Source organism: Marmota marmota, unplaced genomic scaffold (genome assembly GCF_001458135.2).
Source record: "Marmota marmota marmota unplaced genomic scaffold, marMar, whole genome shotgun sequence".
NCBI classification, from domain to species: Eukaryota; Metazoa; Chordata; class Mammalia; order Rodentia; family Sciuridae; genus Marmota; species Marmota marmota.
Genome location: NW_026000164.1, coordinates 636,592 through 662,883, shown reverse-complemented (window position 1 = coordinate 662,883; position 26,292 = coordinate 636,592). Strand labels below are relative to the sequence as shown.

The following is a 26,292-nucleotide window of genomic DNA, read 5'->3' as shown; positions in this document are numbered from 1 at the left end:
GTAGTAACTGCCTCTTGGGTCATTTGCTCTTGAGACTTTTGAATAATTTTTAGGTTCTCAAGTTTTTAAATCACTCCAACAGACATATTTCCTCAAATGATCTTCAATTGATAAAGGTAACTTGGTGCCAAGAGTAATCCATAAAATAGGTATGAAAATGGATAATAAATTATATGAAGTTTGGCTTCCAAAAGATAGTCATCCTAAGGGCAAGCAGCTGGTTGTCCCCCTAGAGTTCATAGAGGCTGAGCTTCTTCTGTGATTACCCACAGAGCGACCGTGCCCTCTGCCAGGGCAGGGCCACTGAAGTGGACGACAGGTGGCTTCTGGAAAGCAGCGTTCCCTCCCTTTGAGTTGAAAAGCCGTCATCCGCATGCCTCTGTCCTCCTCCTGCCTGTAACCACACCACAGTCTGTTCCGCTCAGGTTTGGATACCACGTTCACTGACCACTCGTGGCAGCCCTCATAGCAGGGAAGACCAGGTCCCGCCACGGGGTCCATGGCTTGGTCCTCCACAGATGGACCGAAGGGGACCCCTCTGTGGGATGATGCTCAGCTTCCAGGCATCTGGACTGCAGCATCTGGATGGCTACTCCCTCTGCTCTCCCGGGAACTCTCCTGAGCTGAGACCAAGCTGGCAGCCTGGTTACTCAGTTTTTAGATCTCCATTCCCATGATCTCTCGGCCTCAGTCAGGTCTCATTAACCTGGTGAGTGTGTGAGTGACGTGGTTTATAAATCAGTGTCCTTCAACATCCGTTCTATTGAGCACATGCTCCAAGCGAGACATGGCTGGTGGCCACTCTAAGTGTCCTTCCTGGCTCCCAGTTTGTTTCCCTAGAACAGGGAGGGTTCTTTTCCTTCTCTGTGAGCGTGCAGGTGCACCCACATACACACCTGCTTCACGCTCTAACACACGTATGCCTTTTCCCCTTTAAGCACAAAAATTACAGCAGCTTGCAATCAGATAAGCGAATGCGTTTATCAACCCCAACAACAAACAGTTACAGGTGCCCCCTGGTGCAGCGCTGTCCAGGTGCCGGGCACACCATTTACGTTTTAATAGGAGAAGAGGAACTGGAAAAAAGGAAATGCTTGTCAGGGGGTGAGGGGTGCCTGGGAGAACCATCAGGGAAGGGACAGCGGTGATGAAGACGTCTGTTTCAGAAAGTGAGGCTGCGGAGGCCTCTCTGACAGAGGGACTGAGTGGACAAGGGCTGGCGCCCAGAGGACGACTCAGCAGGGACGGCAGTGTCTGGTGGCCTTCCACCCTCCTGAGCCTCAGCATGTGTGGGTCAGGGGGAGCAAGGAGCATCAGCACCCCTCATCTAGTGTCCTCTGACTCACTGCTTACCAACGTGAGACCAAGAAGCAGTTATAGGCCCCAGTCCAGCCTCTCAAAGGCACCCCTCTCTCTAGGAGGGAGAAAAGGGGAGAGAGAAAGCATTCAAAGTTGACTGCAGAGAATTTGCCAGAAACGTTTAACAAAATGTGCAGGAACTAGCTGAAAGATAAGTCTCTGAACATTCAGCCACATGTTCTATATTTAATTTCATGCTGTATGAATGAAGTAATGTGGTAAATATTTGGTCTCTTAGTAAACAGATACTTTTAAAGTTGATCCACATCAGATTCTTAGATTACAGGAAAATATTCTAGAAAAGCCATCACTCCAAATCCTTACATGCAGTTAAGCCATTGGCACCAGGACTCAGAGAAATGTCTGAACATGTGCTTTGACCACCTAATTCCAGACCTCTGTGTCAGGGAGATGACTGCAAGCCCTGGGCTTGGGTCTGAGGAAAGGTACTGGAGAGAGTATTGTAGCCAGCTATCAGATCACCGGTGGTAGAGATGGGAAGCAGTTATGTCATTTCTCTTAGTGGTGGTTGGAGTTGGACCCCCACCTCCGTGGATTCTGTGTTCCTGCTGCCCTGGAGCCTCCTCCTAAGGCTGTCACTGTTGGCAAAATTGCCTGGCCTTGCTCTTCCTGTTAGCATGAAAACATGGAGGCTACCTTACTTCTCATCACACCTCAGCCTGATCAAGTGTGTAGTACTTTATGATAAATAAGGTTCCATCCATGGGGTCACCTGTGCCTCTGTGTTAGCAAAGGTGATCTTTTGTCCATTAGCTTAGTCACTGCAAGGAGGTGGCAGGGTTGGAGCTGAGGAGCATCTGGGAGATGCCACATTGCCAAAGGAGGTCAATGGTGGACTGCATCCCCAGAGCTCAGCTGCTCCCTACCATGGAAGCTAGGAGAGTGTCCATCTTGTGGTCCAGCACAGTGTGTGCTTCCCATTCCTCCCTGGGAGGAGAACTGGGCCATTGGGTCTTGTTCTCCCAGGGTCTGAGCTGCGGGGATTTGCGGTGTGGGGCCACCTTCTCCTGTGGTATCAGTGCTTTTGTCACTTGGGAAGGATGGCGTCCCTTACCTTGGGCTGTGGCTTGCTGAGTGGTACAACTTCCCTGTAGAGAGCTAGTTCCCCGAGGTTGTCGGCGGGCACCTTGCCATCAGAACAGAAGCCTGCTGTCCCTCACACTGCTGACTACCCACAAAGCTTATTTCTGTATCTCTCTCTGCTCAGGCCTCGCTTGACCTTCGGGGTGCTCACTGACCTCAGGCTTCTCTGAATTTGTGTGGCATTTTCCATTTTAATCTGCAGGTTCCTTCAGCTTACATTCACCATGTGCAGGCTGCATTCTGTGGGATGGAGAGAAGGTTTTGATGAAGGACAGCTCCAGAGAGGCAGAGGCCACTTTAGGTCTGGTTCTTTCCTACTTCAATAATATTCATGAATTCCAGCAAGGTGGGGAAGCAAGACTAAGACACACTGACAAACCCAGGCCCCTCGAGGGAGAACGTGGACAGGGAATAATGGGGAAAACAAGACTAAGGAAGTCTGCCTTGTGAGGTTTAGAGTCATTGTGCACTTAGTGCTTATAGCTCTCCTGGCCTGTGAGGCTGGTTGCTAAAGAAGCTGAACATTGTCCCACAGACACAAAATAGTTTGACATTTTCATTTTGAATGAAGATGCTGAATACAGTTTTATTTCAAAAGCCAGAAGACTTAGAGCAGAGACCAGCAAATAAATGGAGCTGTTTCCTGATCACTCCATGCTGACCCTGAGCCACCTACATCTAGAATGGGGACCACTCCTGGGGCTGCAGGGGAGGGAGGGGTGGCATCAGAGACTGATCCTGTGCTTTTTAATAGGAAAGGTTTGCAGTAACAGGAGAAATACCTAATGTCACCAGCATTTCCCGGGTGCATATTTGGGTCAGTGCTCTTGTACAGGTGTTGCTGCAATGCGAAGACCACTGGCTCGACCTGCCGTCCCCTGTCATGGAGGAGCACCTGAGTGTGTTGCCCCGGGTTGCAGTGGAGAAACCATGTGAGTGGAGGAGGAGCTCAGGCACCGACCCATGCTGCCATATTGTGCTCATGTGACCTGTGACATCAGGGCCCACCCAGAGATCCAACCCCAGGGAGAAGACAGGCAGAGTATGGGGTGGGGGACCTCCAAGCCCTTTTCCATCTCTAGGTAAGGTTTTACTGTCCTTAATTGGTAATGATGACGAAACAGAAACTCCCAAAGATTGGTTCTTATTTGAAATTTCACCTCAGACAATTAATAAGCAGAAGTCCCATGGTTGACATTGCCAGGTGAATGAAGGAGGAGTCCATGCGGTCTCTGTTCACTCTCCTGGTACAGTGACAGTGGACCCTGGGGATGCTGCTGCTTTCAGGTGGCAGTTGGGGACTGTGTGACCCACCGAGCTGCACAGGGTTAGCCATGAGGTCCTTGCACCTTCCTGAGCAACATGGGCTGTGGTGTCTCTGCTGCTCTCTAGAACTGAGCCTTTACGTGTTTGTACTGTGAATCATTCACAGGCATGTGATTTCAAAGTCGCTGCTGTGCCAACCTTTTTTTATATTTTTTGAGTCTAAAAAACACTTTGAAGTTTCAAAATGCAGTTTATGAAGTTTGATTTTTTAAAAGGAGCAGCAGGTAAATAGATGGTGTGTGGCTTGGATGAAAAGCCATATTTAGTGCCCTACATGATCCGACCTTCTCGAGTCCTGGGTGTTTGTGGATCCTGGCTGCCCTCTCCAGCCTTTGGCCAGCTCACCCCTAAGAGGGGTAAGTAGCTGCCCCTGTGAGGGCATTTGTAGGTCACTAGGCCCAGCCCACATACCTCTTTGTAGAGCTGCTGTGGTGCAAGGAAGGTCTGCAGCACCAGCCCTAGGCCTCCGGGCTCAAAGCCCTCTAGCATGCACAGGCTCCCGGGGGTGTGGCCAGGCCTCACAGTTCTGGATGTCCCTCTCTGGCACAGTGCTTAGAAGGTAGTAGGTATCCCCAAAGTATTATCCGACCTCTCAAAGTGTTTGGTATGTCATTTTTGAGGGAGCCTCCGGTAGGAGATGGGGTATGGATGGAAGTAAGTGAATAGTCAGCTCGTGTGATGAAAAGCACCTCTGGGAGCCGTGTTAGGAAAGATTCTGAAGGAGGAAGGGCTGCAGAATTTGTTGGCAGTGTCTGCCCTGGGCGGGACGAGGAGTGACGGGGAGCGACGGGGAGCGATCAGACCTGTGTCTGATTCTCTTCTCTGCTTTGAGTTCAAGTGCAGGAGGTGGGTTGGACCGAAAGAGCTGGTATCTGCTGTGGTTTGACGTTGTTTCCCCCAGGGGCTCATGTACTGGAGACATGGTCCTTGGCATAGCCACGTGATAGGTAGTGGGGTGTGTACGAGGTGGGATCATGTGGGAGGAGATGTGGCATTGAGGGCTCTGCCCTTGGAAAAGACTAAGGTCATTCTCTTGGGACCCCCACCAAAGGTGAGTTGTTATGAAAGTGTAAGCGTTAGCCCTGTATCACTCTTTGGCTTCCTGTGTCATCATGTGACCTCTGTCTTTTTCATATACTCTCTCCATAATGTCATCTGACAAGAAGTAACACAACCATGGGGACCTCCAATGGACCCCTGATCCATGGAGCTGCCTGATCTTGGATTTTCCGCCTCCATAACTGTGAGCTAAATAAACCTCTTTATAAACTACCGAGCCTCAGGAATGTTGTTATAGCCATGGAAAGCAGACTAATACAATAAAAAACCTTCAGAGGGAGAAATGTGGCTGACCAGAAAACCCTACTCCTGCCTGTGTCCCAGCTCTTCTGACAGAGAATCCTGGATTCCGTACTGGGTATTTCAGTTAGCTGTTGCTACGTGAGCACCCCAAACTCAGTGGCCTAGCACCACAGGCCCTCGACTAGGAAAATCTCTGAGCCAGACACATCTGGGCTGGCGAAGCTGAGGCAGCCCTGCTCCGTGTGCCTCCCCACCCCTCCCCTCCCTCCTGGGGAGTCTTGGCCCCTCCATGGCAGAAAAGAGAGCAGTGAGGCGTGTGCAAGGTCTCTGGAGACACAGGCTCAGATCAGGCCTGCCCTGCCCTCTCTGTGTGATGTTGGTCCAAGCAAGTCCATGCCCAGGTCTGGGAGATAAGCTCCATCCTTCTGCAGGAGGGATTGCAGGGCTACGTGAACTGTGGTGTTGAGCTCTTATTGATGGCACTGATGATCCTTCTGGGCCTGCCCAGCTAGGATGGTGACAGTTGGAAGCCCATGTGGGTTACCATGGCTGGCTCTCCCCTCACTGTCAGTGTTGGCTTGTTGAGGTTAAGATTCTTGGATTGGCAGAGAAGTTTACTTCTTGGAATTTTCTTCTGTCATTGGTTAGTAAATGAATCAACCTTCACTGTATAGCTACCAGATGAGAAGAACTTGCTACCTCCTGCGCTCATGGGGACGTAGGGCTGAGGAGGAGTCAGTCTCATGTACTGGGCGGCCATCTGGTGTCAGCAAGTGTGCAAAGAACCTGTAAACTCAACGGAGGCAGACAGTGCAGTGGGAGATGCTTCGTGGACTCTGATTGTTAGTTAGTTCCAGCACACATCTAAAGTGTGGAGGGATTTTAGAGCCAGTGGTGATGGAGGAAATGGACCCCATTTTCAAGGTTTGATCTTGAATGCAGAAAATAAAGTTGGTAAGTCGGAGTGTTCTGTGGCTTTGATCATGGCTGTAGTTTTGATGTGTAGGAAACAATGATAAATTGTCCTCCTCTAAACTGAATTGTTTTTAAGTAATGTCTGCCAAGGCTTGAAGCCTCAGAGAGCTGGAGCCGTTTATCCATCCTCCGTGACATCACCAGACTCTTGCCCATGGGCTCTGGAGGGACACAGGGAGGACGACTCCTACAGCTTTACACTTGTGCACAAGGTGGTTTGTTCTCTGACACACCCGCCTAGAATGGACGCACCCATGGGTTCATCTCTCTTGCCAGCTGCCCCTGCACACCTGTCTCCCATGATGGCTGTTAGTGGCTTTGAAGAGGCTCATGATAGTCTCTTATGCCAGGAAGTGACACTGCCTTCTGCTTTTCCTGTGTGCTTGTGGTTTTGAAAATGGGGATACAGTCAGACCTGAACACAAACACCTTCATTTCATGACCTGCTAAAAGAAGTGTCAAGTGTGATGCAAATTCTTACTCTGAGTGCACACAACTGCAGGCCACTGGAAGAACCGGAGGTTATCAGAAAAGGCCTGTTTTTCAGATTTCATCTTGGAGACCATTAATCCTAATGATCATGATATGATAATTCCTTCCACAAGAAGATAGCTAATTTGGTTAGACTCTGCTGGGATTCTGATCCTTATGGAACAGTCTGGAACAGCTGCCTGGGCCATCTGAGAAGTAGACCAGCTCTGCTCAGTGCTTCGTGTGCTGCCTGCTGCCCCCCAGGGTGTGCTCACTTCAGCTGACTCTGCTGGTTCTGATGGGAACACAACAGACAAGGCAGAGTACTTGAAGGTTAGTCTGTGGTCAGACCCCAGGGCCTGATTTGCAAGAGCAGGAAGGCACTACCTGGGAAGGATACATATAGAGTCGGCTCATCAGGAGGGGTGTCTAGGCTGGCAGAGGGTGGAAAGGTGGAAGAGGGTGCCCAGGAGGAAAGCCGGAGCAGCCCTGGAGACGGGAGCAGGTGGGTGCTGGCATGGGACTGCTTGCTACCCTTAGTGTGGAGAAGTGGGCGAGGCTTTCCTTGGACTCGCATTTCACTTCTCAGGGGACAGATAGCTGTCCCTGTGTGCTTTGGAGGAGGAGCCAGGTGCCCTCCTTGCCATTCAGATGCTGGCCACAGTTGTCCACACCACACTCATTCAACCTGCACTTCACAGGCGCCATGTGGAGTGAGAGCCGGGCTTTCTGTCCACCTAGTGATGGGTCTGGCAGACAGGATGCTGCTAAGTCTTGGGGCTGGGCTGCTCCTGGGGCGGGGGGGGGGGACGTGAGCAGCAGCCTGGACTGGAGGAAGCCAGACCTCAGAGTATCTTCTAATCAGAGACCTGGCTGAAGGTCAGTGCTTCTGGGTACTGATGGGGTGGCCAGCACCACGGAGATGGAAATGACCCCTCTGCCCTGGGCCCTGTGATGGCTCCAGGGTGACGAGGGCAAAGAAATGGTAGCTGATGGTGGGCTCGCCTTCTGCTACATGCACCCCAGAAAATTAAGGTTAAGGATTCTGTGACACTCAGGGCCAGAGCCGGCTCTGCCTGAGGCCTCAGGATGGCCTCGTATCAGAGGGGGATGAGGTGGCTGGAGGCTGAGCCAGGTCACTCTGGGTTCTGTCCTCCAAGGACCTTTCCAGACATTCTTTCTGAATGTCCAGAGGTGAGCTCAAGTGCTAAATTCAGCTGCCTTTGAAATCATAAAACAGGGTCAACAAGCACTGGTGTCTTCCGCCAGCAAAGCAAGCCATGGCACCATGCAGTCAGTGCCGGGTTCTGAGTCTGCAGCGCCCGAGTTCCACCCCAGCTCCACCCTCACCACTCTGGGCATCTGAAAACCAAGGCTGTGGTTGTGCTGTGCCCTGGGGTTCCTGTGAAAATTGCCTGAGTTACAGCTGTCCCTCAGTATCCCTGGGGGTGTCTCAGGATGTTCAAGTCCCTCCCATAAAATGATGCCACATCTTCCTGTGTACTGGAAGCCATCTGGAGTTCTTCTTCTGAGTGTAATGTGAGTGTTGTCTGCGCAGTTGTTACACTGTGTCATTTGTTTAGGGAATAATGTAAAAAGTGGTCTGTACATATTCAGTGTGGACACAGCATTTTCCCAAGGTTTGGGGTCTGCAGCTGGTTGAATCTGTGGATGTGGCTGATATTTGGCTCAGGTAACAGAAGTGTCGAGTGGCTTGGCTTTTTTCCAAGGGTAGTCACCTCTCCCTTTAGTCTCATGCATGGAGCTCACTTGACAGGATATTGGGCTCTTTCCGAACTTTGTGCAAAGCCCAGGTATTCCACCTGCAGACCCCTGGACACACCACTCTGGGAGAATGCCCTGAGAAGGATCGTGTGGCACCCCTTGGTGCTGTGAGGTGGGGTTAAGGACTCCCAAGAGACCAGAGGTCTCATTTGTGTACCTGCCCCAGCTCTTCAGCTTTCCACCCCAAGTCATGTCTGCTCAGTTGTGCCACCCCACATGGCCCACTTAGACAGAGTGGGCCTGGGCCAGGTCATCATCCTGTAGGTTCCCAAGAAGTGTCCCAGTTTGCTGAGCACCTCACCTGCCATAGGTTTTACACTATGAATGACCTTACAACAATAGAAGGTAAGCAGTTCGCTACCGGATCCTGGCTTCTCACTGACGTTCCTTCACAGCAGTGGTCTGGTCAGGTAGGTTTTCATCTTCCCGTTTTACAAAGGTGAAAAACTGAGCTTCAGAGACTTTAGGTGACTGGCCCTAGGCCACACTCATTTGTAGAGATATAGGTTCAAGGCCAAATGTGGACAATATGGTCAGCTGCCTCGGCTGCCTGTGGAACTGGAGCTAGGACCAAGCTAGGACCAGGTTTCCTGACTGCTGCTTGATGTCACTTCTCCTAGTCCAGGCTAGTTCTCTGTCACCAGGCGGAGGTGGGCAGGCTAGAGCAGGCTTTCCAGCCATGGTGCTGGTGGGGAGAACACAATTTTAGTAAAAGTTGCCAGAAGATTTTCCTGTTGCCACATAGAAATATGGAGGTTTTTCGCTTACTGAGATCTGTTCATCCCTCTTCTGAGGGCCTTGTCCCTGAGGGACTCAGAGACCAGCAACTTCAGCAGTTGCAGTGGTCAGGAATAGTATTTACAGCTTGCAGGGGACTCCTGCACGTTAGCTGCTCCTGGCATCCTCCCCGGCACACACCCGCATGTCTTCAGACAGGTCTCAGCGCCTCTGTAAGTTGACAGGGCTCTGGGGAAGCCCGCGGCTCTGGCAGCGTTAGCCTCAGCAGACTGCACTTCTTCTCAAGTTAGCTTCCTCTCTCTAATGGTGCTGTTTACTCCAACTCTGCTGAGTCCAGTTCCTCTGGGACTTGAGAGCCCTCGGCACCCCCAGGAAGCCACCAACTGCCAGCAGCAGATGGCACGGGCCATCTCTGCAGCTCCAGCCTGACCAGCCGGCCGAGGCTTCCAACTGTGAGCTCATCTCCTTGGAAGACAAACAGGGTTTAGCCAACGCTGACCTTGGCCTGTTGACCTTCAAAGACGGCGGCTTCAGGAGGATGTTGTGGGCTTCCAGACCCCACGTGAATCATTCCTGACCCTTTGCCCTGGCTCATGGGAAGGAATCCAGAGTCCTGCCCAGCTGACCTCCTGCTGGTAAGATGGGAAGCAGGGGTCCTGACCACGACCTGAGATGATGTTGTGTCCCAGCCGTGGCCCACGTTCAAGACTTGCCTGCCAGCTCATTAATTCTCACTGTCCTTTCAGAAGGAAGAGGACTGTGTCCTCTCTGCTGCGCCCTGAGCCCTTGCCACATGAAGCAGCTACCCTCCCTCACCCCAGAATCAGTGGGCACTGTGAGAAGATTTAGGGATGTTGTAAAACCAAGCATGCAAACACCTGGGGAACATGAAGCCATGTACCCTGACTCATAGAAAGCTGGAACTTTGGACTAAGCATTGCGTCCTGCTTAGAGCAGGGTTCTCCTGCCTGGAGTCACCTGGGCCATTCACAAGGTTGGGTGGGTATCTGTGGTGGGAGGCGCTGTGCAGCTGTGCCTAGGTTCAGGGGCATTCCCCAAAGAGGGACCACCTCTTCTTTCTTGGGTTTGTTTGGTTTTTGACTTTTCCTGCCCTGCGACAGGCTGGCCTCTGAGGAGGCCGATCCAACTTAGCTTGAACAATGCTGGATTTTTGCCTTCATTCAAAAGCCTCTAAAAAGAATACAAATCAGCTTAACTTCCCCCTCCAAGGTCTGGCTGTGCTTCATACACCTTTCAGTGACAGAATGCAGCAAATCTGTCCCAGCAAACGTGCGTAGGGCTTTGATCTGAGCAGGCAGTTTATGGACAGCTACAGCTGATGCCCAGAGGGGCCCAGCATGTTGCAAAATCAAACACAGCCTAGAAAACAAACTGCCCCAGACTGCCGTTCAGGTGGTATCTGAAGTAGTGGCAGTCAGAGCAAAACTTGTCAGTTAAACCAGAATCATTTTTTCATCATAATACCCACTGCCTGCTGCTTCAGTAATTTCTCACAATATAATGAGCCCATATACTTATATATCAATATTTTATTTTAAACCAGAGAATAAAATACAAGATGATTTTTTTTTGTATTTACTGTCTACTTTTCTGTTATATCGATTTGATAGCAACTAAAGATTGAGTCACAGAATGGTTGTTTTTTTAATTCATTTTTTAAAAAATGGCTTTTATTTTAATTGGTGACAAATGAGGAAGGGTGCATGGCTTGGGGAAATTCAGACTGAGGTCATCAAAGTGGCCCAGAATTTGGAAATTTTTATAAAACCCAACTGTTCAATTGGATTGGAACTGTGCTAAGGACAGGTTTTCAAGCCAGACTTGTGCCCAATTCCATTTGGTTCCTGGCAAAAAAAAAAAAAAAAAAAAAGCTTGAAGAATGGTATTTGGTTTTGTTTACTTGGCATTTTGAAAGCTGGTTCATCTGACTCCCGTCCTGGTTCAGGAATAAAGAGACCTGGACATGGGAACAACAGTGTTGAGGGGGCTGTGGGGGGCTGGTGCTGGGCTTCTAGGTCTCCAGGGTGCCACCAAGGGTGAACAAGGTGCAAGATGACCTTGACCGTAGCACCTGTGCCCCCAAGTTGCTTTGCAGGCTGATCTGACCACCTTCCCTGGGGCCAAAGCACTCTCTTCCTCCCCATCCCAAGGAGGAAGGCCTTCCACATAAGCCCTGGGTCCAGCACTGTTCCTGAGCCCTGCAGCTGCATTAGGGCGTCTCCTTGGTGGGAGAGAGGCCTGCCCTACTTGCCTGCAGGGAGAAGTGAATGCTGAAGCCTTCACCCCAGTGCTAATGAAAACTTGTCTCATTGGCTGGTGTTCTCATCGGGACACCCACAGCTTGATCTGTGGTGTTTGGGACTAGACTCTGAGCTCTGCCTTTGGATCACTCCATAGCACAGTAGGCAGCCGGAATCTAAGCTTATCTCCATAGGAAGTAAAAATGAATCGTTTTTAAGTGGGCTAGAAAAATAAACCTCAGTTCATGAACCTTTAAAAACTCAGAAATGATCAGAATTTTGTCTTTTCACTTAAAGTATAATTTCCAAGGTGTGAGATGCCCATTTTATACATTAGTTTTTCCATGCACAGTTTTCTTCCTCACTGAAGGCATTCATTGAAGCAGTGTTAGAACTGGAGGCCAGGCCCACCAAGAAAAAAAAAAAAAACATGTTTTTAAACAAAACACTATTCCCTAAGGTGAATTTCAAAAATTTGACAAATTCATACTTAGGATCAGTGATGGAAAGTTCAGAGTTGGAAGGGACCTGAGTGAAGGTGAAACCCAGCCCTTGCTTCCCAGGAGAGGACATGCAGAAGCAGGAGGTGGAAGAGCTCACTCTCCAACCTGTGCGTGGGGACCCCCACCTTAATGTCCTGTTGCGGAAACCATATACAACGATGGAATGAGAGCTGACCATGCAAGACGGCCATGACCGTACTTCACCTACAGCATCTCTCTAACTCGCAGCAGGACAAAGCAGATGTCTCATTCACATGCAGGTGGAGAAACTCAGGCTCAGGAACATTAAGTAACTTTCCTGGGGTCACAAAAGGAGAGGGTGCTGGAGCCAGGCCAGTACATGGAATGACCTAAAAAGAGACCGTTTTAGTTAGTAGGAAATAAACTTTCAAAATTTTAAGAAAAAAGCAAAGGCATACATCTAATATACAACAGAAACAAATGGAAATTTTAGAATCAAAAAAACACAATATATGAATAGAAAAGAAACAAATCTGACTATGGGTTAGGATATCGTTTCTTACAATGACGACAAAAACACAAAGAACGAGGAAAAGATAGATAAATTGGCTTCATCAAAATCAAAAACTTTTGTGCATCCAAGGATACCACTGAGGAAGTGAGAACACACAGATTGTGAAAAAATTTATGAATTCATATCTGACCATAGACTTGCATTTAGAATATATAAAAATACAATAAATAAAGAATTCAATAACAGAAGAGACAACCCAGATGACAGTGAGAGGTATTGTGTATACCTTTTCATTTAAATCATCAAGCAGTTCGTACAGCTGTTGTGAAGCCCTCGTCTTTGTCGTCTACCCACCCTCTCTCAGTCTAGCTCTCTGGAAGGGTGTTCATCGGGCTACAGTTGGTCTCCTGGTCCTTTGTCTCATAGCTTTGAACGTAGGACATCATAGGTTCTATCTTAATCTGAATTTAAGATGTTCTTTTAAAGAGTTGGAGATTCGGTCTGGGCTGCATTTCATCTGCTGGATGTGGGGCTTGGTCCTCTGTGCTTTCTTTCCTGGCTTTGTCAGAGGGGGTCCACAGCAGAGGTCTGGTCACTGTCCCAGCACATACTGCCGCTTCAGCAGAGTCCGACTTGTGTTTCCTCCACATCCTGACTGCTGCTCCCCGTGTCTCCACGGCCCCATGCAGTGGGAAGCGGCCCTGGCAGGAAGCTGTGAGTGACATGCTGGTGCTCCCTTCTCCCAAGGGCAGCCTGCAGTGTCTGTAGTCCAGTTCCTGAAGCTCAGCTTCATGTGTGCTCCAGCTCTGGGGGCAGGCCCACCACCCATTCCCCTGTCGTGACCAGTCACAAGTCCCTCCTTCTTGATATTTAATCCTTCTCTTTTCAGTGTACTTAATTAAGCATTCTGCCATGTTTAAATTCTTTTATGGGGAGAAGTTGAAGATCAATAATAAACCAGCCAAACTTTTAGTCTATGATGTATTATTTAAAGAAGCATCAAGTTTAAAAAAAATCGAGGCTTTGTTTGTTTTATAAGTTAAAATAAGTACAGCCAAATATGGTTAAAACAGGAAACTGAGTGGACCTTACTTACTCCATGCTACTGGGTCACATGGTAACCCTTAGAAAATTTCGCAGAATCCTCACTTTGCAAGTGTGGTCAGCACTGTACAGGAAGGCTGCACAGTGAGAGGTGGAGGCATGGTCCATTGCCTGGGTCTGCTTACTTCTGGATCACTGCTCTCTGTTCTCATCTTGGTCTCCTGCCTTGATTGACATGTAATTTCCCTGTTACCTCACGCTTCCATTCATTTAGAAAATGTACTGGGACCATAAAAGGTATATAATATGTAAGCTGTCTTCTGGTCCCCTTCAGGTTACCCCGCTATCCTTTGACTTTAGCAAGGGCAGTCTGAGCTTTGATGCTCCCCTAGTCACCAGAGAGGGAGAAGCCAGCAGTCCTGGGGTCCTCTTCCCCACTCCCTTCCAGCATCCCACCACCCCTGGCCCCAGCTCATCTGGCTCTCCCTCCGGCTCCAGCACTGGTACTAACAGGAAGGAGCAGGCTTGGTGTTCTGGAAAGCACAGCGAGGATGCGGGGTCCTAACACACAGGGGCCTTCCCCAGTTCTCCTGAGTCAGAACTCCACCCAAAGTGGGGGCTTCTGAGCCAGCCCAAAAGGCATTGGAGGTTGGAGTGCGTATTTCCCCACTCTGTTTCTGTCATGTCTCAAATTTACCCCATTGTAAGGCTGGCCTGGCTGTGGCCCTGTAGGCACTTGGCCACTTCCTCATTCTGGGTGTGATAGCAGATGAGCTAGCTGCTCTGCTTGTATTTTCCAATTCCTCTTCTCCTACTTGACATCCCTCAATGTTCTGCAAGTGAAACCTCCCGTCTGGGTCCTAGTGTGCCTCCTAAGGATAACGAAGCAACGTCTGGTCTGGAAGAACCTGGGTAAAATGGTCATGGAGGATCCCAACAAAGGTCAAGTCTCAGGATACCTGCAGGAGGGTGATGGATTCTTATTAACCTTATTCTTTATGGGTCTCAGAACTGTGCTTTTAAGAACGGTCCCACTTTTCACTCAGATGCCTGAACTTCATTAAATGAACGGTTGGAAAAGCTATTTTCCATGGACAGACTGTTCCTAGTGGAACAGAATGTTAAGAAGGGCCAGTGTCATCTGGGGGTTGTGGAGGTCCACAGTCCACCCTCGCTGTTTTCTGCCTTCAGCTCGACTCCCTTTGTTTGGGCAGAGCTGGCCCCGTCTCACGTGCTCGCTCCCGACTGCCCCTTCTGCTCTGGCCCTCCTGCTCCGTGTCCTTGGCTGATTCTGTGTCCTCTACTTGACCTCTTGGAGCCCAGCCTGGAGCCCTCCCTTCTCTAGCTGTGGCTTCTTCCAGGGTGGGATCACCAGCACCATGGGCTGCATGTGCCATATTTCTCTGCCCTCGTCCCCTGAGTGAGCTACACTCAGTTTTCAAAGTGCCACCAACCACTCCTGAGGTTGGACGTGTCTTCGCTGAGCACTTGGCTGGAAGAGAACTCCTCACCCAGGAGGCCCTGTGAGTGGCCTCTGTCATGGTTTTCCATCTCAGTGAACATCTCCACTGCCCACCCCGTTGCTCAGACAAGAAGCCCTGGTCTCACTCGAGTTCCCTCATGGCCATCTGTCCATCAGTGAGTCCTGTCAACCCCATCATCAAAGTATGACCTCAGGGATTCATTTCACCACAGTCCCCAAACCAGCTGTAGCCTCCGTCCTCTGGGGGATCACTGAAGTCACTCCACAAAGGCCTCTGCTGCCACTCTCCCCGCTGCAAGCCAAGCTTCATAAGGAGGCCAGATGAGTGTTAAAATGTAAACCAGATCAGGGCACTGCCTTGCTTGGTTTGGCCTCCCTTCTGGTGTCCTTGTTTTGTTTATTTTACATTGAAATAGCCAATGGGATTTTCTTTGGCAGTGTAAAGACGGTGAAATTCACATCAACCAGGCTGTGGTCAGAAGTGCCCGGTCTTCAGGACTGGCTGTGCGTCCAGGGCTGTGTGCGGTAGTCAGAGCAAGGCCATGTCCACATCCCCCAAGGCAACACCACCCAGAGCTTCCCCTGCAGCTATGGAGGACCTGAAAGGCCCTGTCCCCTGGGAGGCTGCTTGCCTTGCGCTGACCCTGGACAACTGTCGAGTTCCTTGCAGGACCCTCGGCACCAGCCCAGTGCCTGGTACAGGCTAGATGCTTAATGAGGCCATTCAGGAGGGAGATGAAGAACAGCTGCTAGTGTAAAAAATAGAAGAAGGATGCAGAAAGGGGATGAGAAGGAGAGTTAGAGACCATTTTTTGCTCATTTAGTAGAATTTCATGCACTCTGCAACTGGTTTCACAGTCACAGCTTTATTTTTCTCTTGAATGAGGAAGCCAACTCCTCAAGGAGTCTAGAACAGGCAGCTGTCCCTATGCTGGGACACAGCTTTCTGAGCTCACAGCCCAGCTCGTCTGGCTTTCTAGGAGATGGTTGCCATGACATTACGCAGGAGAACCTTCCCAGCGGTTCCCATGCTGAGGGCGCAGGGTGACTGTGATATTAAAAGAAGCATTTGTTGCTCTTTGTACTCAGAGGAAATCAAGGTGGACTTAAACTCATTAAAAGCAGGGCTGGGAACACATTTGCATGAGCAGACTGTGAATTCCAGCAGCTTCTCAAAACCTCTCTTCTCCCTTAGAAGAGAGCCAGAACTCCTCCTGAGCCTGTTTGTTCTTAATTAAGAGGAATCCTTTTGGGATAAAAAGGGTCCATAATGGCATTTTTACCCCACAACACAGCTTCTCAAATTTCACTTTCCCCCTAGTCCCCAAAGCTTCAAGGACAGCCCTTAAAGAAAATTTGAAGCGGGAATATGGAAAAACACAAAACAAATACAATAAATAGAGATAACAGTTTTAGAAGACTCTATGCCCAGATGAATAATGTGCAGCTCTGCCATGTGTGCTGTCTATGGTGCAACCATGAATATGAATAATCTGCAAAGCAAAGTGACAGTCACCATTTTCTAGCAAGCCTAGTGCTCTCTTCTCTGTACCTGAAGCCCAGCCATTCCTAACATAGATCTTATTAACAGTTTGTTATCGGTTTTAAAATTCTACTTTGTGAATACTGTTTCTAAGAGGAAAACAAATACGCTGTCCAAAGCCAGGTGCGCCTCGTTCAAAAATCCCCCTGGCTCCAACATTCTCCTTCTTTCTTTGGGTACTTAATTTTCAGCACAGGCTCGGGAGTCGGTGCACATGGCGTAACCGGCTTCGATAGCTGATCATTCTGTCTCCGAGGAGGTTTTAGTGCAAGGCAAGGAGCACATGCCAAGCAGTCGCCTTGTCTTTCAGATTTCCTCTCAGTGAACACAGTCATTAAAGAATCGTAGCAGAGGAAACACTTTTGTAATGGGGCTCTCTCCAAATTCTGAGGATGGTGGCGTTATTGATTTAGTAATAGCTTCCAAATAATGACACAAAATGAGTTCTTCTACACTCCTGCTCTCCCCCTCCATAAAACCTTTATAGAACAACCGTGGCCAATAATAATAATAGATGATACTCTTTAAATTCAGTCTCCCACAGGTCACATAAAGTCTTTTGTGGGAGCTCATATATGGGTCCTTGAAGCCTTTGTTCTCTTTGCTGTCTGTAGGAACTGCTTTCGTTGTGGAGTCTGGGTGACCATGTGGAATCTCACACCAACAAGGGCACAAATGTCTATCTTAGTCCATCTTGCTGACCACACCCTGGGTGTGTAGCTGACCAGACATCCTAGATTTCAAACTAGACATCATGACATTTCACACACAGATGCACACACACACGCACACACGTACACACGCACCAGCTCTACTCTCTAATATGTCCTAGGTGCAGGGTTTGTTCTTTGGTTTGGTCTGTGTACATTCTGAATTCTGTGTACATACTTTTTAATTTTTTTTCTTCAAATCAAATGTGGTGGAGCTTCTCCATAGAGATCTAGCGTGCAGAACCTGCAGGGCTGACTGTGATATGGGTGGAGTTGGGGGAAAGGGATGAGGTAAAGGAGGGAGGTGGACAGAAGAGAGAGTAAGTAACCGGGCAGCTAGCCGGTGACCAGAGTCCTTACTACGGCAAGGTTTAAACCTCCCATTTTGCAGGTAGTTTGGAAAACATTGAAGGATCGGCCTGGAGTCTTGGGTAGTCAGAGTTGGGGCCGGGTTCTCTGGTTCGATCCAGAGCCTTTTCTTCCATGTGGCCTTCAGTTCCAGGACATTCATTTTGTGTTTTAGGCATTTCAGCCGGTGTTCTTTCAATGCTGACTTTTCTCCAGCGTGGTGGAGCCTTTGAACATTGCAAGGGACTTTAAATAGTCTCTGGCCTCAATGAGCTCAAATTCTCACTGTGGAGATGGTTCCAGCCACCAACGGATCAGCAGTCAGCCACGGAGTGCACTGGGCAAGAGCCAGGCACAGACAGAGGCGTGTGTTAGGACAGAGGAGTCCATAGAGAGGAGTGGCAGGAGGTGAAAGAGAAGGCTCCGAGATGGGGGTACACACGGAGGAGGCAAAGATGGAGCTGGGAAAACAGACAGGGTCACGGTGACTCAAAGGCAGACATGACCCTGCCCTGACGGTGGGGTCTGCAGAGTGACAGAGCCCCCAGCCCCTCCACCCAGTAGCTTATGTCCATCCAGAAGCAGCTGGTATATGTGGAAGGAGCCAGGCACAGAGGAGGAGAGACATCTCTCAGGGAATAGCACCGTTCCACCAACCGAGGAGACAGGAGTCTCCTGGAGCCAACAGATCCGTCAGAGGATGACCCTCCCTACCGCCAGTTGTGCTGACCCCCCTCAGCCACCTCATCACGCAGGGGAAGGGCTCAGCACTCACTACTGGAACTCGATTGCCCACATGCCTGGCCCCATGGCTCTGACATTGATGGGCGGTTGTCATTTTCTCCTCCAGGAGATGGGCCCAAGATCCCAGTGGAGTATTCATTCAGCCATAAGTAGGATTCCCAGGGTTTCCTCCCGCTCAGTCACCACTCATCCCCACAGAATGGAAAACACTAGGGCTCAGGAGCACATTCCTGATACTGGGCTGCTGCAGAGCTGCCCCCACAGGCGGGCATGCTCCCCTGACCCTGGAGCTGTGCGGTGCCCCCGGGAGAGGTCTGTGTGCCCTGCTGTTGAGCAGAAGCACCTTCAGGTCACTGGGAAGAAGCAAGTACTTCCAGATCTCTCCACCCTGCCCCCTTTTTCACATAAAGATGGAGAAAAGTTGAGATAGGAAAAGCCGTGTGTCCCAAACCAGGGCTGGCCATGCTTGTCCCTGTGGGCCAGCGGCTCATGATACCATGCAGGGCTGATGCTCCCTTCCTTCCAGTGTGTGGAAAGAGGCTGGAGGTGACCTGGCTCCATCGGCCTGCTTATTTTTCAGTAGAAGTGATTCAGCTTGGCATGTTCATATATGAAGGGATGGACATTCGGCCCCTGACTCCTCTGCTGCACCAGGCCACGGACCCTAAGCCTCTCTGTTCCATTCACTGAGGCCTCCATGGTGGCCACCCACTTTGAGCGCGTGGGTCTCCTTTACGTAGCCTGCCAATCAATGATGTTCTTTCAGAAACTCCTCACAGACACAAACTAGGAAGGTTGTTTTACCAGCTCTCTGGGCGTCCTGTGGCCCAGTCAGGTGCACACACACAACTAACCATCACAGTCACTAAGGTGAGCTCAGGTGTAAGGGGAGCGGGTTGAACTCCACCACTCAATGGGAGAAATCCTAGAGCCACTGGAGTTTCTTCATCTATTTTTACCAAGTGAATAAATCCAGAATGACCTCTGCAGACCGCTGTGGCGGGGGGAGGGGGGCGAGACAGAGCAGGAAGCTCCAGGATGATGCTTAAATCCACTTGGATTATTTGATATGAAAACAAAAAAAAATAATTTATGTCAGTTGCCACCAAAAGGAATTCTCCTTTTCTTGAGAATTTGAGGAGAATCCTCTTTCTTGAGAAAAATGGTTTTGAAAGTTGCTTGAATATGGAAAGTGAGATGCTGAGAACCCAAGTAATAAAACGTTATTTGTGGGAAGGGGGATGTTTGCATTTGGGAGGGCAGGCAAGAGAGTAAGCAGAGAGAGGCGAGGGGAGAGGCTAGAGAACTGGGGAGGCGTGAGCACCACGAGAAAGTGCAGACCAGGGCAGATTTGAGCCATGGCTAGAAGGGAAGATTTTTATCACTTAAAAGAACCATATCCCACTTCCTGCCACGAACCCTTCCTTCTCATGTTCTAAGGCAAGTCCCGTACACTGTCCTGTGCTTTGTGTGTGTGTTGTCTTGTGTATGCACGTGGAGCATAATGTTAGGAAGAAGCTGGACCAAACCGTCAGACTCAGCACGAGTCAGTGTCTCATTGAATATGATGGGAAGGAGGCCGGAGAAGAAAGGAGCTGGCCTGCAGAGGCGGCCAGAGCAGCCTCCCTCTCCGAAGAGTCGAGGAGTCTCTGTGAGCATTCTGGACTTCCCTCCACCAGGACGAGCCAGAGGCTACAGCTAATCTCCACCATGCCCCACGGGGCAGAGAGAGCCCTCCTGCCGCCTTGTCTTCGTGTGGATGGTGGCATGGACAGCTTTTCCTTCTCAGCTTCTAGCCCAAGAGTCAGTAAGGACCATTTCCTCTACTTCTCCCAGGGAGGAGCCTCCTAAAGCTCAAGTCTCCATCCACTCGTCCTCATCACAAGCTGGGATCACCTCTGGCTCCATGCTCTGCTGACCTCTGTGCTTTGCTTAATGCTCACCAGTGCATGAATGGTCACTGAGTGGAGAATGCAGTGTGGCCTGTCCACGTCTTGCCTGGGAAGAGGCCCAGTTCCGGCTCAGCCTCCGGGTCGCCTGCACTGTACCCAGCATTCACAAGGACTGGTGGCTCCGGTTCTGGCCTCGGCTAGTGTTTGGTGTGACACTGGAGTGTGCTAGAGGTGTTTCTGCACATGTGCACCCACACACACGCACACACAGAGCTGTGTTCCCCAAATAGTAATGCACATTCCAAAAGCTTACAGAGTTTTGTAGTTAATTTTAATGGCACTGGTACCTTTGAAATGTTACCTTCATATCTTTAAATAGTAGATTGTAGTTTTACAAAGGCCTAAGCTCCCCCAAAATATTTTATGTATTTTTTAAACTTACTCCAAAATGGAGAAAATAATTACAGAAGGTTTATCTGTCCAGGTAGTAATTAGAAAGGAGGACTATCAAAACACCTTCCTGGATTTTTTTAGGGTGATCACCACTTTTAATGCTCCCCTGTGGTCTTCAGTGTTCTTATCATTTGGGGAACTTCCTGGTACTTATTTCATACCATCTGCCATGAGAGAGAGTTCTGCTTCCAGCTGCATGATTTCCTTCTTGCCTGTAAAATATCTCCTTTAAAAAAGTGTGGGTGAGACGGAATTATGGGAGCAAATATGGTATTTATCACTTGAACTAAAAGACTAAACCTGGCAAATAGTCCGGCTATCAATCCACAAATAGCATCTGTTGTTAGCAGTGTGATTCAAAGAGTCTGGTGAGTAGATATCTTTATATGTGAGCATCATAAGCATCAAAAACACTTTTATGTGTATTATTTTTCTTGTCACCCACAAATCATGCTGCAGGAAGATTGATGGTAATTGAATAAATTGCCATGTGTACTTAAAGACTGGGCTTGTTGCAGGCATAACAGATTTATTAGAGGATCAATTTCATTTTTTCTTTCATGCCAGTGCTCTTGGAATACTTCTTTTCAGACATAGGAAAACCAAGCTCTTTAGGTTTAGAAAAGTGGCTTCTATTTCAAGAATGACTTTGAAAGGTGGAGAACGGTGAACCGGACGTCTGACTCCCAGCACAGATTCCAGTCATTCATGGTCTCTCTGACTGAGATGGTCTGTGAAATCAGTTTGAACTTGAATGTGTCATGATTTCACCATGTAAGGCTCATTTGGGGGGTCACAGGGCTGACTCTTACCTAAGTAATTGCACTGTCATTAATGGAGATGGGCTTCTCTCCCCATGAATGCAGGGTCTTCTTCATGCCACCATCTTAACCCTCTTGCTCTCCTTTCCAGGCACCAAAGTCTTTGTAAGATACCCTGGACTGATATTCTGTAACCCAGAGTTTTAAACTCTTATTTCTGTGGCATGCACTGAAGCCCTGCGGGGTCATATGAAGTGTTCTTCATAGATTAAGCCACATGGTGGAACTTGAGGAATCTTGAGCATACCATATCTGGCTGGTTTCCAGAAATTGTGATGTTCTGAGAAAGAAGAGGGTGTTAAGCTTTTGACTTCTAGAACTCCTTCCTTAAACCTTAATATGGGGTGCAGTAACTACTGACTTATTGGGAATGAACACTTTGTGCTCACTGTGTTGTCTGATTATTTTCCTCCTTTGTGGTTTCCATCTGAGAAAGGATCAGAACAGGAATTAATGTAGCATTGAAGCCACTGTCTTGAGGGAGAAGGCTAGATGAGGGAGTGGGTATGTTGGACTCTGTCGCGACCCCTCGCCAGCCAGGGAAACACGACACAGGATTCTTCTTTCAACAGTTTATTCAGGCCTTGAGTCATGTATCATCTTCTAGCGCCCGCCGCCCGAACACACCCAAGCACAGCTTAATAAAGCCCCCCGCATCCCAATCCTAAGCCGCCACGTGGATCTCTCTCATAGGGTGGAAAGGGATTGCGCGCCAACTCTCCATAAAAGGAGTTGTTTATCACAGGCCACAGTGGAAGCCGGCGCCATCTTCTAATGGCGGCCACGGTCTATAAGAATGGCTTACCACAGGACTCACGAGAGGAGAAGGGATGAGAGGGTAGCCAGGAGGTCAGAGGGAGCACCCAGAGGAAGAATTTGGAGGGAGATGGAGAGATGGTTGCCTTTGCCTGAAGTTGGACCATTGCCGGCCACGCTCATGTGGCTCAACAAGATCCTCCTCTCTTCCTGGTGCCATTTGTTAAATATACAGCTGTTGTGATGGATGATCCCAGGTCCAACATAGTTACCAACGCAGCTGCCCTTTCTTAAAATAATGGCTTTGAGCTCCTTAGCACTTTAAATGTATCAGCTCTCTTGTGCATTTGGTTTTTTTCGTAATATGGGCTGTGACATGATAGAAGGTCATGAAATTAATTTAGTGGGTCATGATCAGCTTACAAAAATAAAATGCAATAAAAACAGTGCCCCATGGAGAGTCACTAGCAGAATGAGTGATTGCACTTTGGAATCGTGTCTGTTACTTATGTGCAGATTGTTTGTTTACTGAGTTGTTATGTAAAATCAATTTCTTGCAGCAGAATGCGGTCACAATAGTTTGAAAGCCCTTGAATTCTCTCTTAACCGTGGAAGGGAAGTGGACACTTAAGGAAGGCTTCACTCCATAGACCTGGCTGCCCAAACCCACACATTCCCATGGGAGACCTGCGTCAGGACTGGCCCTGGAGTATTAGCTGACACTGGTTGGAATGTCTTGCCCCCTGGGAATGTTCTATCTTATTTGTATGCCCAAGGCCTTGGGCCACATGGATCTAGTTTGATTGTAGTTTACTATAACAGTATGATTTATGGGGAATACCTGCTTTGCTCTGTGGTGGTGTGAGTAGCTGAGGTCATGTGCATGCTACATGACCGCGTGACCCACCTCAATCAGCACCCTTGGCACGGAAACATGGGTGAGCTTCTTTGGTTGGTACTTAGTTTTTCTGGGCGAATTAATTGTGCCCACGAGATTCCATTAGCATGGAACTCTGGGAGCATACACCAGTTCACGTTTACTCTGCCAACTTTACGCTGTGTCCTTTTACTGTGGTGCACCACAGCTGTGAGGACAACTTGGCCAAGTGAGCTTTCTGGGTCCTCTGGGTGCTAGTGAATCACTGAGCCCTCGGGCATCTCCAGGACCCCAGTGTGGTGCCGAGACTGGACCTGACCTGGAGAAGCTGAGGGACTTGCCGGACACAGACGCAGCCTGAGCCTGGAGTCTGCCTAGGGTATGGGGCTTGGGCTGGAGTAAGGGCCTAACCTGAGTGAGCCCTTTATGGTGAAAGGCCTCATTCTTTTCTCCATCAGGGATGACAGTGATCCTTGGACACTCTTGGGCAAGTGTCATTTGTGAATTTAACTGCATGAGAGCCAAGGAAACAAACATTGTATTTCTTTCTTGGTCCCCATCAAGGGAATTAACAGCAGGAACCTGGTATAAGATGACAAGGTGTGTAGTCCATTTTCCATAACTATAATGGGACTTGTGGTGCTAGGCACTTCATCAAGAAATGAGGTTTATGTAGCTCACAGTTGTGGGGCTCAAGGGCATGGCTCCAGCCCTGGCTTGGCTCTGGTAAAGACCCTATGAGAGTGGCACATGGTGGGGAACCACATGAGACAGAGGGGTCACATGGCAAGGTGGGAAGCCAGAGGGGCTCAGGGGTTGGACCTGTTCTTCTAGCACCACTTTGAGAACTAACCAAAGACCCAGAGAATCACGCCCATTTCTTTCAGTGATCAACACGCCTCCTGCAAGGTCCCACCTCTTTAAAGTCCCACCACCTCTCACCTTGAACCCCAAGAACCCGGTGCCCCACACATCAGCCCTTGGTAAACGTAGTCAAACCAGATCCAGACCTGAGCCAAGGCTTCCCATGAACTTCTCTCCAGAGGCCCTCTGGCCCTTCTGATGTCTGTCTTCTATCTACTGGTCAATGAATCCCAGTGATATTTCATATTCAAGTTTACATTTAATCATGGCATATTGTAAGCCAACGAGCTGCCCCTTCAGAGCCCACAGGACTGTGGATCGGTGGGAGATGAGAATGGAAGGCTGGGGGACAGCAGAGGCTGGGCCTCTCTCCTTGGCCCCATGGCAGCTTTGTTCTCAGGCCTCCTCGTGTGGCTCGGGAAAGTAACACAAAGGAGATTAGTCACAAAAGCTTTGAAATTTAATTATGACGAGAGAGTTCTAAAGGAAATTAAACATAGCATGTTACTTTTTAAAAATATAAATTCAATAAAGCATCTTAGCAAATAATTCTTCTCATACTGTTAGCTCATACTTTCTACCATCAGGAGGTAGAAAAGAATTTTTGAGAACTCTTATTAACTAATGATGGTGTCTGAATTTTTAGAGCACTTTTACTGTTTCTGAACTTTGTTTTTCTACATATTGTTAAACTTATTGATTCTTTTTTATGACACAGGTCTGATTTATGATACAGTCACTTGCAAATAATGTGTATTCAAATGACTGTACGTCCCCATCTTCTGAGATCTAAGAGCGCTAGGCTTTCCGTGCAAGGTCCGGGACTGTGGTGGGATTGAGGGTGGGAGGAGGAGGAGACATTGCACGGTCAGCACTGAGGCCTCCTCCCTCCTGCCCACCTGGAGTAGCCCTGCAGTTCAGGCAAGAGCGTGGCAAGCTCGGGCGTGCGGAGGGCATCCTGGGTGCCGCAGTGTCAGCTTCTTGGAGTCACTCCTGAAGACTGTCTTGCTCTGGAAAGCCTTTGCCTTTTTCCTGTCCACGTCCCTTTTCTACGCCATCTGGATTTTTCTTTAATCTCCCACTGTGACAAATCCCTCAGAATTCAATCAATTGATTTTGGCTCTTAACATGGAAGGATCAGAAAAGATGACGTCTCTGGGGCTGGGGATGTGGCTCAGTGGTGGCGCGCTTGCCTAGCATGCGTGAGGCACTGGGTTCAATTCTCAGCACCACGTAAAAATACAGATATAAAGATATAAAACAAAAACGAAAAGATGAGGCCTCTCTCTTTACACAGGACCTCTGTTCCTTCGTGGCCGTACGTCTGGTGGGCTCTGCTGGCCTCCCTCCTTCAGACTTGCTTTCGGCACATTGCACTTTTGAGTCTTAACAAGTGTCTCCTAATCCTGCATTTGGTAGACCTTGGTCTCAACACTGGGCTTCACAGTTTATTTTTTACTCATTTCTTAACCCTTCACCTTTTTCTGAAACCCAATTAAATTTCTTCTCCGTCACCATCTTCTTATTGGAAAGGCTCTATGCCTTCTGAATAATTCTGTCCTTTGCCATTCATTTAGAGTACAAATACCTTTTACATGGTGACTTTCGTTCCTCTGACCATGTACCTTTCAATCTGAGGACGCATAGCTTCTGTATTTCTTTTATTAAACACAGATCCTGCCCAGTCCAACATATTGTCCTTTCTAAAGTGTCCTAATCTCAAGCTCTGTCCTTTAGATGGTTTGTCTTCCTGTGCAGCCTGGTCACTTGCTCTGAGGTTAGTCCAGATCTTGTTTCCACCAGGCTGACCTGCTCAGCCTGGCATCCGTCATGCCGTCCACACCTGGCTTCCAGTGGGCTCGTGCTTTCCCTCCGCAGTGGTGTCCACTCTCCCCAGGGCTGCTTCTGAGTCTCCTGCCCTCTCCATCTGGGCTTCCTGTGCTCTCTCCCTTCCTTCTGCCCCGCCTCTCTGCAGTAGGCCTTCCCAGTGGATACGGGCTCCGCCGAGTGCCTTTCCTTCCCACCCTGGCTGCACCAGTTCCTTGGACTGCCCTTGCTGCTTGCCTCGGTCCATTCAGGGTGCTCACGGATCCTTCTCTAAAATAGGCTGTTATCTTAGGCCACAAAGCAACTCAGAAAATATACCCTGCATTCTATCAGATCATAATGGGATTAAATTAGAAATCATGATAAAATAAAAAAATTGAAGCTGCTCTAACACCTGGAGACTAAATAATACACTGCTGAATGAGCAATGGATAGCAGAAGAAATCAGGGATGAAGTAAAAAATTCTTAGGGGTAAATGTGAATAGCCACACAACACATCAAATCTCTGGGGAACTGTGAAGGCAGTGCTAAGAGGAAGTTCGTTGCACTGAACGTATTCTTTAAAAGAATAGAAAGTCACCAAATGAATAAAGAAGAACAAATCAACACTAAATGCAGTAGAAGACAGGA

The 26,292-nt window shown here is 48.9% G+C and overlaps 1 protein-coding gene and 1 long non-coding RNA gene across 5 annotated transcripts in view; both read left to right on the top strand.

Annotated features, from left to right (window-relative positions):
• Nucleotides 1-26,292, top strand: part of Dpp6 (dipeptidyl peptidase like 6) — an 847,324-nt gene that overhangs the window by 186,912 nt on the left and 634,120 nt on the right. The window lies entirely within an intron of this gene.
• LOC125611602 lies at nucleotides 235-10,929 on the top strand. Its single transcript, XR_007341800.1, has 2 exons — nucleotides 235-9,695; nucleotides 9,807-10,929. It is a non-coding gene; the product is annotated as an uncharacterized LOC125611602 (long non-coding RNA).